General features: G+C 46.0%; 1 protein-coding gene across 3 annotated transcripts in view; it reads right to left on the bottom strand.

Moving 5' to 3' along the window:
• Window positions 1–7868, bottom strand: part of PPP1R16B (protein phosphatase 1 regulatory subunit 16B) — a 507009-nt gene extending 499141 nt beyond the window's left edge. For 2 of the 3 annotated variants that reach the window (XR_011304470.1, XM_069652371.1), the window contains exon 1: window positions 7617–7868. The gene's annotated coding sequence lies outside the window, so the exon portion shown is untranslated. The remainder of the gene's footprint in view (window positions 1–7616) is intronic. The other variant, XM_069652372.1, reaches the window with a different exon arrangement.
• Window positions 7869–16455: the final 8587 nt, after the last annotated feature.

Genomic DNA, 16455 nt, shown 5'->3' with positions numbered 1-16455 from the left:
CGGTGGCTACGCTGGGAGCCTGACAGTTCCTGGCGGCGTGCAACTCCCAGAGGGCCTGGCCCTTCCCAGAGCGAAGCCACGCGCCGGGCCCTGCTTGATCACACCATCCACTGCCAGCGCTCAGTCAATAAGCGATGCCTCGTTATTAATGCACGAAAAAACCTCCACGTGCCACTGAGCGAAGACAGCACTTCTGTGCTTAATAAAGCTCAATAGCGCATGCCTGTGCTGCAGCCGCTGTGCCCCAAGTCCGAAGACTCCCCTGGGTCACCGCTGTCCAACCAGTCGCGCCTCCGTTAAAAACTTCCGTTGCTTTTTGTGTTTATTAGAAGAAGGACAGAGCGCTTCAACCAAAAACACTGTACAATCGGAACCAGGCGCATAGCAGCAGCCCCCTAGTTGGGTGCACGCCCTTCAGAGAGAGCCAGTTGAGGGCAAGGGGCAGAGGCATTGCTATGGGGGGGGTGGGCTTCGGGGGCCATAGCCCCAGATCTTTTGGTTGTAGCCCGGGATAGAAGCTATGGGGTTATAACCAAAAGGCTAGCTTTTAGCTAGCCCCGAGTCCCGACAGTCCCGACATTAGCGTAGCCCGGGATCTTTTACAAACCTAGCAACACCCCTGGCAAGGGGATATTGGTAAAGGGAACTGAGACAATACCGACCAACATTCTGATGCATTGTTTATAATTCTGTGCAATATTTACAGCGTGTTGCCCTGTTGATCCACCTAGCCGCTTTGAGTGTTTTAGATCATCCCACAAACACAAGATGACCGCAGCTGCAACTTCACCTTGATTATGATGAAAACACTTTCAATAAAGCGGCACCAACGTCTGCAGGTCAGTTACACCCGTTGCACATCGCACCGTGTTATGTCTCTGTGTAGCTTGATACATGGTATACTTCCTGCTGGGGAAGGAAGTGACACAAGGAAAAAAAACACGGGTGGGTTTTTGTTTTGGATGGGTTTGTTTTTTCCTGGCCACGAGTGTGTCTTGTATTATTTATTTATTTATTATCCATTTGTATCGCGCCAGAGCCCGCAGCCATCAGGGCGCAGAAGAAAAAGAAAGAAGAGAAGCTTATTTGAAAAGGGAAGTTTTTAGACGTTTTCTAAAGTTTAACAAATTTGTTTCAGCACGTAAATCCTTTGGGAGTTTGTTCCATGCCGTTGATGCCTGAACTGGGAAGGATCTCCCACACCTCTGACCCGTTTGCTGCATGGAACAATCATGCGTGCTTCCTCACAAAGTCTAGTGGTTCTTTTGGCAGCGTGTATTTTCATCCGTTTGTTAGAGTATCTAGGCGCCTGTCCATAACAGCACTTTTGCATGATGGTTAAGGCCTTAATGTGGGTCCTAGCCTTCACCGGAAGCCAATGAAGGTTTTCCAATGCTCCGTCTGTTCACATATTTTTACCAAACGGACTGCATAATTTTGCAGAACTTGAAGAAGACCTAGACTACTTTTGTCTTGCACCCAGAGGCTTTGCTAGGGGGGGCTAACGGGGCTATAGCCCCTGGTCTTTTGGTTGTAGCCCGGATAGAATCTCAAGAGCTACAACCAAAAGGCTACCTAGCCCCCAGTCCCCACAATTCCGACATTAGGATAGCCCCGGGTCTTTTCCAGAGCTAGCAACACCCCTGAGTTCTGCCCATATGAAGGGCGCTACAATAATCAATTCTGGGCATGATCATAGCCCTGATGAGAGTTTCTCAGTTGGTTTCTGAGATATATGGCTTTACCAAACGCAACAGTCTCAGATGATACTGAGTTTTATTCACAGTGTTTTCAATGTGGGCCTCTGAGCTGAGGCTTCAAAAGTAATCCCCAGAGTTTTCACCTTAGGGGAGGAAAGAATATAGTGATTATCAATAGAAAAGTCGGCATACGAAGCCCCAAGCTTCCCTCTTGCCTAAGATGATCCAAAGAGAAAAAGCTCAGTTTTTGCAGCATTCAAACACATATCGTTATGTGTCATCCAATTTTGGATTTCTTCATAAATGTGTGTTACTTTCTTAATGTCCGTTTCGTAAGTGCCACTTAATTCTAAAACCAGCTGAGTATCATCAGCGTAGTTAGAGAAGTGGACACCAAGTCTTTCAAGTAAGGCACGTAAGGGTTGACAATAGACATTAAAAAGGGATGGCTACAGACAGGAACCCTGCAGAACCCCACACCTCAGAACTTCATACGAGGAGCAGGCATCATCGTAGACCACTCTGGAAGTTCTTTTATCAAGAAAAGACACAATCCAGGTGGCTGCTACCTCTATACATCCACCAACTGACTTCAGCCTCATCGCAAGTTTTCCGTGAACCACTAAGTCGAAGGCTGCTGAAAGGTCTCATAATATCAGCAGCCCCACCTTGGCCTTATCAACGAGAAAGAGCATCTCCGTATATAAGTACATGAGTGCACATTCAGTGTCATGATGGGCTCTAAAACCGGATTGCCTCCATTGCAAAGACTGTGTTTTTTCAAGATGTTCCTGAAACTGAGCCGTGGCAACCTTGTCAATAGCTTTCAGGAGAAAAGGGGCATTCGAAATAGGTCTTAGATTAAAATAATCTTTAGGATCCACGCCTGATTTTGTTATGAACGGAGTCACTGACACCCTTTTAAGGGAGCATGGAACTCTATTTGCCCTAAAAGAGGCATTATCCAGGTGTCTGTGGAAAGGGGTAAATAGTTCACTATAACAAAGAATTATTTTAGCAGGAAGAGTTTCTCCCGCACAGGTAGATGGTCTCATAGATTTCAGGGCCTTAGCTACTTCTTCGACATGCACAGGTCTAAATGAGAATCTAGGGTGCTCTGTCAAATCCCATTGAGTCTCCTTTTCCATAGAAGTGTAAGCATTCAGCTGTTCGTTACTTTGAGTGATTTTAGTGTGTGCCTTAGATAATTTATCTGCACACGCCTTCTGGATATCAGCACAATCAGAATTAGAAGGTGGACTAACGCCTGACATAGCTTTTGGTTTTTCTAATTCTCTTAAGGATCTCAAATAGTTTCTCAGAATCGTGTTTAGCTCTAGAAATTTGAGAATCATAGTGATTTCTCTTGGCCAGAATAATTTCTGCATGGTATTTTTTCTCCAAGCCTTTCCAAGCATCCTTATTCATCTGCGTAGTATTTTCCCAGGTTCTTTCTGCTTTACGTTTTTCTTTCTTACGGCTATTCAATGCTGCATTAAACCATTCATGGTTAGTTGATTTAGCTCTAATAATCTTAGTTTTATTAGGAGATAGCTGATCAAGTTTAGACACTATCTTGGTGTCAATTCTTGCTACCAGCAATTCAGGGGAGTCAAGGTCAAATGTTGTTTTCATGACATTAGCTGAGCTCATAGCTAAGTCTTCCTGAGTAATTTTGTTAAAATGTCTATTGCACACCTTCTTCAAAGGTTTTTTCTTATCCCTTGATAAGGTGGGAAGGTTGAAGTCAAACAATACAAGAAATGGTCAGACCAGATACACAGACTAATGATCAGGGGTGTTATATCAAGGTTCTTACTGACTAACCAATCAAGGGTGTTGTCACGCGTATGTGTAGGCTCTTTTCTATGAATTATCAAGTTATTTGCAATGAGCTGTTGAGCCAAACTAGATGCGTCAGAATCCTGTGCATCATTATATCATCTATTAAAATCACCCAATACCACGGTAGCAGCATTTGATTTATTAAAAGAGGAGAGCAATTCCAATAGGTCATCAGTAAAAAGAGGCATATCCCTTGGAGGTCGATAGAGAAGAATAATGTTCAAACAGTTATTAGGAGTGGGAGTAACTTTAATCAGCATAATTTCACAGTCATTACAACTGATAGAGGTCTGAAAAAATGCAAGTCCTCCTGACCAATGTAGAAACTCCTCCACCTTTTCCTGTATCCCGATTCTGACCATAAAACGTATATCCTGGACGTGTAGCTAAGAGAATGTGAGGGCCACTTAAGTATTGCAACCAAGTTTCTGTTAAACACATAATATGTATTTGTTGGTTAACATAATATTCACCTACGTCCACTGCATGTTTGTCTAATGATCTAGTATTAAGAAGGGAAACTTTAATTGGCTGGGTAGGCAGTAGGCCCTGGTGAATGTACATAGTGCCAACTGTGCAGGATACTCAGAGACCCAGTCTCAGTGGCAAATCTGCGGGATACTCAGAGACCCCTATACACAGAAAGAGCCAGCTGTTGGGGTATACGTAACTGGCGAGCCCTGATGGCATAACGAGGAAAGGCAATTCCGTATTGAAACATCCTGTATTTAATCAAGAGAGGAACCGGAATGCCATCCACCTGGAAGACACAACAGAGCATAGTTGGCAAGTCCTCTAGATGGGGGATAGTAGGATGTAAGTCGACCCTCACCTGGAGTAGTTGGAGGTCCACAGCATAGAGCAACATGGCCAGCGCTGGCGCGTCACACGGACATGTGCAGACTTGCTGGACCCTGACGCGCCGACGCTGACACGCCTGAAATCAAACAAATGCTTTCCCGAACTACAGTCCTGATGGGAACTGAAGTTCGTGGCCCAACTTGTTAAGAAAAAAAACGCAATTCGGGCTAACGGAGGGTTGCTAAGCACAAGACCCGCCTCAGAAAGGACCTGCATATGTTCACAATTTAGCTGACGCAGGATTTGCAAATTAACAGTTTGATAAAAGTAGATACATGTTTAAAAGTACTTAAAATGGATTCTAGCAATGTTCCCTTTCACAAACAACATGGCAGTTAAAAATATATACTAAAGCCCTAAAACACAAGTTTCTACCTGATTGAAATACAGAAAGAGCCAAATATAAAATAAATGAGTTTCTACAACATGATTTACTATATGCTATTTGAAAGTATGTACAGCGGAGTAAGGTCTGTATGGGACGTGTTTGCGTGCTACAGCAATTTGAAACAAGCATTGGCATGTCTCGGTTATGGCTTTTGTGTGTGTGTACTAAGTGACCATCGAGCGTAGCAGCTGAGCACTCGTGTGAGCACCCTGGGCATATAATACCAGTGCCTGGCAATTGCCTAATAATAATACAATAGGCAAACCTGTTGGCTTTGCCAATGCTTCTTTTTAACAGGACCTCAGGGAAGGACACAAATAGTACTTATTAATCGAGTGACTCAAGGCAGACTCGGTTGACGATTTTATTACACCAGTAGCATATTTATATCAGACATTAAGTCATTAACTGTCAGAAAAATGCTTTGGAAAAACATTGGCAGGTACTTCGAGGAAAACGTTTGAGGGTAAGGCTTGGTAAAGATAGCTCAAATAGACCCAGGAGGATGTGTTCTGGGTGGGGACTGGCAGAAAGTGGGTGGAAATGGCCACAGGGATTAGCATGGCCAGGGGCAGTCAATGGGTGGGTAAATAACTAAACAAGACCTACAAGCTTTGTGTCCCTCCCACAGAGTTCTAATAAAGAACTAGAGGGCCAACATTTCATACTTTACAAGAGCAAAAAGTGAGGCAGCCATTTTCTATTAATTTAGCAGCCATGGACGCCATGCTGGTGGCAAAACTGCCATAGGAAACAATGGAAAGTGCCCTGTTTTACCACCAGCATGGCATGTCGTACAGGGCTGACATAGCTTCTGGTGGAATGGTGGCCCTCTAGTTCTTCATTAGAACTCTTTGGTACCTCCTCATATCCCATTTCTTCCTAGCTGTACTCAAATGCAATCGTTTTGGCTGAAAGGTGGTGATTTAGCACCACCTAATAGAAAGAAATATAACCATCAAGGAGGAGAAGAAGCAAGGCAGTGCAGGACTGACCAACCGGTAACTCTGGAGATTTTCCAGTGGCCTACTGCACCATGGGCTTCTTTGGTTGTGGTTTTCTGCTCCACATATCTCTCTCCCATGCACCCCACCCCCTTGCCGCCATTCCCCACATCCCTTTGAAATAAATCATTTCTTTTAAAGCTTTGCAATTTGTTGTTCGTGTTAACACATGTTATATGTCATGTTTTATGTTTATCTCTACTAATCCTATATAGGGGCAAATGTCCTTTAAAGTACACTATTTCGACCCATTTTTCCAAATGTTCCTGCGGGAGAACCCCCTAAACCCTAGATGATTGAGCTTGCTCACGCTGAGTAATAGGGGACCACTTTGAGAAAAACAATCCAATCCAGCCCATACCTGAAGCTAGAATGTTGGGAGTGACATTGGCTGCTACCAAAAAAATGATGAATACGAGTATAAGCCTGTAACACCCCAATGTCATCGTTCGGGACCCCAGAGTCTGCCTAGTGAATAGCCCACCACATCGCACAGCGCCATCTGATGGCCATGGTACCTTGCCCAGGGCTTGCTTTACTAATAGATGGTCCCCATCTGATGGGCTTTAGGGGGTCCACCCGAATGAAGGGATTAAAGGGGCACTTGGATTGTGGTGGTACCTGGACACTGGAGGCTAGGGGCAAAGAGAGTGTTGGTCTGTCGTGTACAATAAAATAACCTCTTACAACATCACGACACAGTAGACACCAACCCCCAAGACATTCCTCTGTGGGCCCACTTTTGCCTGGCGAGGCAGGCATTACCTAGCGGTGCACCCACACAATATAGCCATGTGGTAAGAGAGGGTGTTTTATATTTTTGGTGTAAACTATGTGATGTCCCTAACATAAACGGCAGCACGCTGTTATTGCACCCATAACCCGGCCCCAAATTTGGCCCACCCTGGCCCTTACTCCCATTCACCCCAGCAGTGACAACAGATGCCTCTGGGGCGAGAGGCGAGCCTGGGAGGCAGTGGGCGCTGGGCTCGTATCCATAATACCAATGTCTGGTCTTTCTACAACCACGTCTCGCTTGCTCTGGACTCTGGCCATGGGCGACACAAGGACCGCGACCACCGCAGCTCCCTGCACCGGTGCCACCGCGGCTCCCACCCTTTCACGCGGTGCAGCGCCAGACGCCTGCAACAGAAGTGCTTGGCTTGGCTCTAGCGTGCGCCCCCACACTATGGCATAGCGCAGTAAAACCAACAACTGGCCCTAACCCCGTGACAGCACGTTTTCTGTCACTCACATGGCACGCGTCTCGTTGTACTCCTCAGTGTAACCTGGCCATGCCCCTGTTCATGCCCACTTCACGCACTGCAGTGCAGCAACAGACCGGCCTAACCTTTAATCCGACCATCCAAACCCCCCTTACCATGGCTCCAGTTCGCCGCCTGCTGTAACACCACTGCATCTAACATGTGCCCGCGCGGCCGCTTAGTGATCGCCCCTTCTACTGCCATTTACGCGCTGTGTAATAGAGGCAATTCGGTTTCAGTGATCTTTTAAACATAACATTTAACGTTACAGCAATGCCCCTGCCTGGCCTATGGCAACCTCTATGAATGGCCTTATCGATCGTGGCCGTGGACCAGCAGCTGACCACCACACCTTTGCCCCCATCTGAACCATATAGTAAAAGCGACCATTCACGGACCCCCGTGGGAACATAGCCCGTGCAGCGCGCGCCCACCCCCCAGCCCGGACCACCATTCTAAGTCCGCAGCGGCAGCCGCTGCAGCATCCCCCGTGCCCTGCCACGGGGAGGATGGCAGCCGCTCGCTGTCACTCACCCAAAACCCCAGTACCTACCTGGTTCTACAGAGCCACTCTCATCATCCCCGGTGTGCCTGTCGCAGGAGCCGCCGGGATCCGGGGCAGGTCCGAGCCCCCACATCCAGAGGAAATGGAAGAATAGGGCAGGGGTGATCCTGTGGGTCCCCCGGGGCGGAAAGGTCCGCGAGCCTGTTATCCACAGGGGAGAAGGCTGTCCAGGATCTGAAGGCTCAAGAGATGTGCCTCTGCGGGGATCGCCCCGCCCCCTCCAATCCCATCGCGGCAGAGCTCCTCCCCTGGGCGGGGCTGTGAGAGAGAGAGAGAGAGAGAGAGGAGGAGGAGCACTGCGCGAGAGGGGAGGGAGGAGCACGAGGGAGATAAGCGGCGTTCTGAGGAGATTTATGAAGAGCGTATCCGTGATGGGGTGAGGATTGGTAGGCGTCCAAGAAGGAGAGGCGCAGGGGCACGACTAGCGAGAGGAAAGAAAGAAAGGGAACACAGCGATGAGCCTGGGCTGTGAACAAGAGGGTGGGCATTTCTCCCCAGCGCGAGAGGAGAAGGGCTGTGATGGTGTGATGAACAGGACTGCCGGAGGAGGAATGATGAGGCGGTCTCCCCGGGATGAAGGAGCAGAGTTGTGAAAGAGAGACTGAACGAGCAGGGCTATGGGGTGGGAGGGGGGTGGGGGGACAGAAGGAGCAGGCCCGCTATAGGCAACAGGTGTTAGGTTGGCTTTGCCAGTGCTTGTTTATATTGGGAATCAGTGCAAGGAACAGACACAAGTGCACACATATTGCTTCTAATTACGGTGGATGAAGGCAAACTTGGCTAATATATTTTGATCATGCCAGTGGCTGGTTTATAGCTGTTATTAAGTCACTTTTCTGAAAACTGATTAGGAATAACATTTTGACACTCCCTTAAAAGTACAGAGTAAGCTCAACAAGACCTCAGATGTGTGCCTTTTCCTTTTTTGGGGCGAGTAGTCAGTGGAAATGTCCATGGAGAGTCTCATGGCCACCAGAGGTAAATGGGTGGGTAAAAAGCCAAGAAGCACTGACAGGCTGTGTCCCTCCTCACATCCCGTCTCTCTTCTATCTTCTCTTCCCATACCAATAGTTTCAGCTTCTAGGCAGCTCCTTCATTGACACCTAATATCCAAAAACAAAAAGTGGCTCATATATTCGCGATTTGCATTTTTTGACTTTTCACAGCTGTTTGAATCATGCTAGTGGTGATTTCTTTTGGAAACGTTGTAGGAAATGGTTCAATTTGCAGCACGTTACCCAGTAACATTTTAAGACATTTCAACCGCTCAATCATTAAATTGCCCACGTTGTCCCAGACAACTGGACGACACTGATCTATCATGCATGACCTTCTGGCATTGCTTTTTGCCCTATAGGCCACAGTGACATAATGCCATCTGGTGAGGTTGGGATATCCCATTTTTGATTTTTGGAAATACACTGACGCAGGTAATTCTCTTTCTGAAAGGGAGGTGTGCTAATGCGATCCCCCTTTCTGATGTTCCATTCCAAATCATAGGGCACCCATGTACCTGTGTTGTGGTTGTCTCATGGCATCACCAGCAACTGCCCTGCAGTGGTGGCAGCGCAACTTCAAATGACACACATGCATTCCTGACAGCTTGTAGAACAGAAAGTTACAATAGGTAGAGGTGCCCTTTTAATCATCTGCACCTCATATTAAAAACATAGTAATTGTGTACTTTTATCACAAAGATGTCATGTTAAATTGTAAATATAAGCCAGGTCTGGTTACGGGATGGTGCATACTGGGGACACACAGTTATATAGCTGTAGAATTTGGATGCACTATTGGTGTCAGCTTGCTGAGCAGTGCCCTAGTCATGACAGGGCAGGTGTGTATTAGCTGTCTGGTCTCTCTCCGCAGAAAAGCAAGCAGAACCCCGCCCCAGGAAACTGCTCTTTCGATCTCCCAGAGGGAGGAGGCACCTTCCATCAGGTCACATGCATTCTTCTTGGGAGTTCTCCTGGGAAAAAGTGCTTCAAAGAGAGGACTGACATTAAAAAAGCCACTCTCACACCTGGGTGCTGATCATGGGGTCCCTCCAACAAGGCAGGCATGGAAAAAGGAGTGGAATTAGAGTAGCCAGAGGACGGGTTTAGGCCAAAGCGAGGGGTTCAGCCATGTTGTATTCATACACTCCCTATCCCTTGCCCACTTGCAGCAGACTAAGCACTCTGTGTATGACATCAGGCAGCAAACAGCACTTGTTACATGAGCCATTGTGGTCCCCCTACACCAGGCTTACCTTGGTCCAGTCCACCAGGGCACATTTCCTTTATAAGTGAATGAAATACTAACTTTAGTTGATTCATCTTTGGATTCCCAGAAGAAGACTAAGGATTTGCTGGAACTCTCTTGGGAATACAGTCTGTTCCAAAGTCCTCTGCCATAGAGGCGAAGACAGATGGCTCAAAGTCCACGGCAAGCTCTGCTTCCTACCCATCCCAAGAGCAGTTTTGGGGTGACCTGTTGGCTGGGCCAGGCCTACTGTAACTTAGACACTGGCTGTGATGAAGTCAATTCTGCCCTGCCAGAGTACAAGGATCAGCAGAGGCTAAAATGCCCACTCAGCCTTCACACCTCTACAAAGCAAGAGAGAACACAATCATAATGGTAAAACAGGGACAGTTAAAATATATACCTCCTTTAGCTTTTGTAGTAACGTGGGCCCAGGGAAGGATATACCCTCAATAGGGGTATTAATGTGGTCCTGTAGCAACTCAAACACTGGCTCTCTTCAATCAATACAGAAATAAAACATCACTGTGAGCCCCATCATTATTAGACTATAAAACTCAAACTTTAATCTATCCCTGTTCATTCAATTAGGTTTCAGCTCCCTCATGGAGTGATAGTTTGTGAGCCTCATAGTTTTTGAATAAAATAAATAAAATATCATAAAATATCATCTAATATATAACTTGAGTAGATTATAAAGATATACACATTTCATTTTATATAAAAAAACCATATGTGAATTATAATCTACTCAAATGAAGATTGAGTTACTTAGAACTCCTCTAGTTCATTAATAGGTCAATCCTCATCTGAGTTATATAAACCAGGGCTCCTGGTGGGGAACCTATTCTGCCCAGGGAGGCTAATTTTAGAACAAAAACACAGTTGAATAGGTTTGGGAATTCACTTGTGTACTCTCCCTTTTTCTTAGAAGGGAGATTGTGTCCCTTCTAAGGTACCTGTGGTTATTTACTTCCATAGCACTCTAAGAAACATCATATCATACAGCCCCCCGTCCTGAAGAAGGCCGTGTCAGATATGAGGCATATTTAGCCCCTACAGATGGCTGAAACACCACGGTGTAGACACATTTTTTAACCACAGTATATTGTCACTGTCCTTTGAAAGAGGATTTTGTTACTTGTTTTGTTGCCACTATTTTTGCTAAAAAATATGTTCATGTCCTCATTATGTGACACTGCCTGTCAGAGAATGACAGTGAAGGATTCATCCCTTGTTTTGATGCACAAGCAACTAAATTAATTATGGTTCATATTATTGTGTTTTTTCTTTCTGTATGATCAAAAACATGGGATATTTTGTGTTATCCATATGATGTACCTTTCCTGATAAAAACCAAGAAGGTAACATGATTTGAGTGTTGATTTAATTGTTATGGTGATAGAAAAAGGAGAGCACACAAGTGAATTCCCCGACCTATTCAATTGTGTTTTTGTTCTAATCCTCATCTGAGTCAATTTTAAATACATATAAGAATATAGCAACAAATTCGATTTGGTAATTTCATGTGTGAGGTGCATTTGAAGGTCCCAAACATAAGTCCCTTTCACATGAATAGTAAGATTTTAAACACTGAAACAAAAACAGCCTGGCCTTCGTTTTTGTTTTTCAAGTAAAGTTAAAGAGCCACGTGGAAAGGGGACTACCTGTCATTCCCAATGGACAAGCAGCATTTTCATTTACAAAGGAAGGAGGAATCAAAGATCCCTGTCGCGTGGAAAACAAGATTTTTAAACATTGAAAACAAAAAACGCCTGCACATGTGTGTGCAAATCAAAAGGGCTTGAAAAAAGTGAAAGAAAATATCACTGCTCACTGAACAATGTCAGGAAAACAAAACATGATGCGTGGGTTGACAAAAGCAATGCTTATGTTTCACCTACATTTGAAGAGCCAATTTATCTTCATGGAAAATGCCAGCCCAAGGTAGACCATGGTTCTGGCTGTGGTCAAAACTTCACAAAGGAAATCTTCCACTTCTAGCCTGGATGTCACATCTCCCATCAAATCACCACCCACAATAACATTTCCTGCTGAAGGTGTCAACAGCCCAGTATTATCCAGACTTTCTGGCTCTGAAGCAGGAACTTCAAGGAAAGTCATCCTTGACTGGAGCACGACTAATATGTGTGACAATGGGGGCAGCAACTTCAGAACTTTCTCTGAAGTTGGTAGAAACTACCAACTTCAGAGAAACTCATGAAAAACCTCTTGTCACAGGCTGGCTCAGGGAGACATATGGCTGTGCTGGATGAAGCAGACCTCCTATTTGCTGAACATAAAGACTCACAATTAAGTTTAAAGGATTATTATCATTTAGGCCTTTTTCTCAGCAACCATAATGTTGTCGGGGGGAAATTCTGCCGGGGTCGGCCGGGCCGTCCGCAGACCTCCGGGCAGGGAGGCCCCAACTCCTCCCGTATATCCCAAAAGAGATAGAGTATGAGACACACGCAAGAAGCAAGGTGACTCTGCTGTTTATTAGACAAACGGCAGGGATGGGTCAAGGAGCGTACGCGTCCGTCCTGACACACACACAATCGTGGGGCTCGCAGGCCCTTTTTACCTTAGTATGACACGCTACTTGCGTCACTTGGAAAGTTTAGCAAAAAACCTATCTCCACTCTGGATTGGTTACTCAGGTGGTAGGGTTAGTATAGCATACATATAGAGAACGGTATTAGTGGTTGAGGGTTAGTCAGGTGGTATACCTGGGCTGTCCCTTCAATTTGATACATGAAAATTGTTACATGAAGACCTCTGAGGATTGGTCAATGTTAATGGCGTCAGTGATAAGAGCCCCATGTTCTAATTGGTCCACTCGCGAGCCTCCCAGTCTGGGACTATCGCTGTTCCCAGCTCGCGGTGCACCTGTAATTTGCAACAATGTTTTAATATGGGTAGGTGTAAACAATGTGAGGATTTATTCATATGTTGGGAGGTCGACTACTCCCACTGCTGCAGATGTCCAATGAGTCTTTTAATTGTATCTGCCTGTGTCTTGAAACGTGGGATTCAGGCGTCTCCTTCCTCCTGGGCTTGGCATCTTGTCAGGTTTGGCTTTGTCACGTGAGGTGGGACCGTGTTTGAGGCAAAATTCAACACAATTAATATTGTTTTTCCTACTGTGTGCCTGGTTTATCTTGCAGGTGCGACATTGGCGTTGGCTTGCAGCGTGCGAGATTGCAACATCGTGCCCTTGGCGGTGTGCTTTCGCCGGGCTCATTCTGCAGGGTCAGCAGCCCAGTTCTTGCTCATTCAATGTTCATGGAAGCTTTTGCTTGCGGCCTACTTGGGCCTGGTGCATAGGTGGAACCGTTTGATGCAGAGCGCTTTAGGTTACGATATCATATTGCTCTATCCTCAGTATCGTGTCTCCGTTATATTCTTCATTATGGTACATGGTTCTTATAAGAAGCGTGAGCAAGCCTTTTTAGATAAGTTCATGATGCGTCTTGCGTTTCTGTATTTTGAGAGCCTATGTGGAAAATAATAAAGATGCACGTCCGTGAGTATGTCTGTCGCCTACGTCATAGCACTGAGTATATTCTTCGTGTAGATTGGTGTGGGAGTGTCCGGTGTGTATATTTGCACAGGTGTGCTGACCGTTGGCTAGGTCGTCATGGCATCTCTAACGACGTGTAGGTTTAGTCGAGTTGATCCGTGCCGCAGGTGTCGGCATGGACAGGGCGGGCTGCTGGGCAGGTAGATGGGCGCATCCGTATGTTCCTGTACCAGGGTATTTGGTCGTCTGGTAGATAGGCAAACTCCTCTCGTGGCGGGTGTCTAGGCCGTGATCCTCTAGGCCAAGCGCGAGAGGGGAAGGGCGGGAGCCTGGTCTTCCATTCTCCCACTTCAGTCCCCCCTCTGGTCGACTTGTCGACCACAAACATATCCTTTTCTTTATCTCCTCTTACTCTCCATATTTTAGTTATTCCTCCCAAATGTCATATATTCACAGGTTCCTCCAGGCCAGGATGTATTATTGAGGAGAAGAACATAGCTGCTCTGCTGAATAGTCTGTGTTCCGGCGGGATTGAGGTCAGTGCTGTTTCCGACCTTCCCCACAGGTAATTTCCTGTCAGAGGTTCTCTGAGGTCTTTTCCTTCTATTGAGGACAGTGTTGTTGCCATTGCGTCTGTTCTCTGGCCCTTTCCGAGGCTGTGCAGATCTCTTCTTCCTTTTGTTCCCTTCATCCATCTTGGGGAAATTCGCCATATTCACATGCTTTTGGGGTACCACTAGTGATGGTACATTAACGTGTACTATAGTGCATACACCATTCCACAAAGGGGGCAGTGTGTGATATGCCTTGTCTCCACAGGCCCAGTAATGGTCCATTACTACTGCTGTTCCTGCTCCCCCCTCAGGTAACTCCATCACGCTTTCACAGTTGGTATTGTATCCTACATCCACCTCTCCTTTATGTTGGTAGCATACCTTAGGCGCAGTTAGCGGCAGTATTGTTATTGGGTCTTCATCCTTCTCCATCCACGTGAGCATGGGTACGTACTTGATCCAAGTCATCCAACATCTATGGTTATGTCCATCAATAGTTGAAATATTTTCTCTTGTTACCATGTTGCTGCCAACCACTCCTATGTCCCATTTGTTGTCCATGTACACCTTCCCTGTTATTATCATCAGTGGTCTTTCTCAACATCCGTTTTTACCAGGGACTTCAGTGGCGTACCAATCACATGGTAGGTATTGCAGTGTTACTTTCTTTGTTTCTCCTTTTTCAGGACCACTTGTTATGTATTTGAATCCTTCAGCATGTAAACTGCTCTTGTGGTAACTCAAATAAGTCTTGAGGAAGTTGTTTTCATATGGATATGTATCTCGTGTTTTCCACACCAGATGCACCACTGTCCCTTGAAATCTTCCTTTCGTCTGGAACAGTGCCAGGTATATTATACATCGTGCTATTTTTCCATCTATCTCCGTGGCAACAAATGTTCGAGAAGCGCTCATGGCGTATGGGATCAATGAGCAAACGTAGCAGCTGTCTTCTGTTGTCTGCTTACCTATGTGGGTCATGTGTTGATACCATATGTTGTTTGAGATGTGTGCTGAATCTTGTACGTAGTTGTCAATGCCTTTATTATCTGAGTATGTGCTGCGTTTAACTCTATTTTCCTTGTGTGGGATTTTACTAGTACCACCTGACATAACACCTGTTGCAGCTGGGGGTGGGGGTATATTAGGTTTGGGTACAGCAATAATATCAATAGCATAGCTGTACTGCCATACAGAGGCAGCCAAGAACCCGGTGATCATTAAAATCCCTATCAATTTTATTACAAATGCTAATTTCACCGGCATTTTGCTCTTACCTTGCTGCAGTCCGGCAGCTTATTCTTGCGACGTTACAGTTGCCCGCCTGAAAATTCTTAATATGCTCGTTATTAGGGTTAGTTATTGTTATTAAGCTCTCCCTATCAAGTAGTCATTCAGTGCCCAGGCGAAGAGCTGTTCCCACGCCAATCTAAGCGATCTATCTCTTAGGGCAGGCAAGTATGGTTGGAGGTGGGGCATTGAATGTTCTATGGCCAAGAGGAATGCTGTGTAGTAGACACGTACCCTCCTTCTTTTCAGGTACGTTGGCCGTTTTATTTCATATACAAATTGGTGTGACAATTCTCCTAGGTAATTATCATCTGAGGGTACCATATACTCCTGGGCAGTGAATTGGTTAGTTATCTACTTTCTTAACAGTACAATAATACGCTGTACCTGCATGTGCGAGAGAAAAGAAAGAGAACATTCAGGTGTTTACATGTGTATATGTGCAAAACAATGTCCTTCAGTTCAGTTGTTACTACAGTGGGTAGGGGGTCAATGGGCAGAGGGTTTGGGGCTCAACTGGCGGAAGTCTCTTTACCCTTTGATCGTGTAACCATGGGGTGAGCGGTATGGGGATCACCCCTTTATTTTCTAATAGTTGTCTCTGGGGAATCTGGGAGGTGGCAGGGTATGGGGACACTTAGGCCGTTAGTTGTGGTAGAAGTCTCTTCCTCCGTTGGTGACGCTGTCGTTGTTCTTCCAGTGGCCCTGTCGGTGGCACTGGGGCGGGTCTGGAGTTTGTAAATCTTTACGTCGTGTAGGTGGTTCCAGGCACGTTTGTCCTGTAGCTTTACTGCTCTCGTTGATACCTCCTCTACCAGATGGGGGCCAGTGAATCGTGGACTGTTCCACTTTCTGTTGAAATTGTGAAGTAGTACGTGGTCACCTTTAGCAACTTTGCACAGTCCTTCCTTTTCCAATTCTTTATCCACGTCCTCTTGTTGATCGCTGTTAGACCTGCCTCGCGTGCGCTCGAGCTGTTGAGACACAAACGCTACACTAGTAATCAAAGAAGACACATATTGGTACATTTCATCACCAAGGACACTCGCAGTACTCTCGTGGTCGGTAAATGCTCTTGATGTTGGCGTTAGGGGAAGGCGCATTTGACGTCCGGTAACCACCTCGTGAGGGGTGAGGTGGTGGTCGGAACCTGGTCTATTCCTTAGCTCAAATAGGGCTAATGGAAGGCAATACAACCAACTCTTCTTTGTTG

The sequence above is a fragment of the Ambystoma mexicanum genome, chromosome 3p (assembly GCF_040938575.1).
Source record: "Ambystoma mexicanum isolate Mex_15411 chromosome 3p, UKY_AmexF1_1, whole genome shotgun sequence".
Taxonomy (NCBI): domain Eukaryota; kingdom Metazoa; phylum Chordata; class Amphibia; order Caudata; family Ambystomatidae; genus Ambystoma; species Ambystoma mexicanum.
This window is presented reverse-complemented; position numbering and strand designations above follow the sequence as displayed.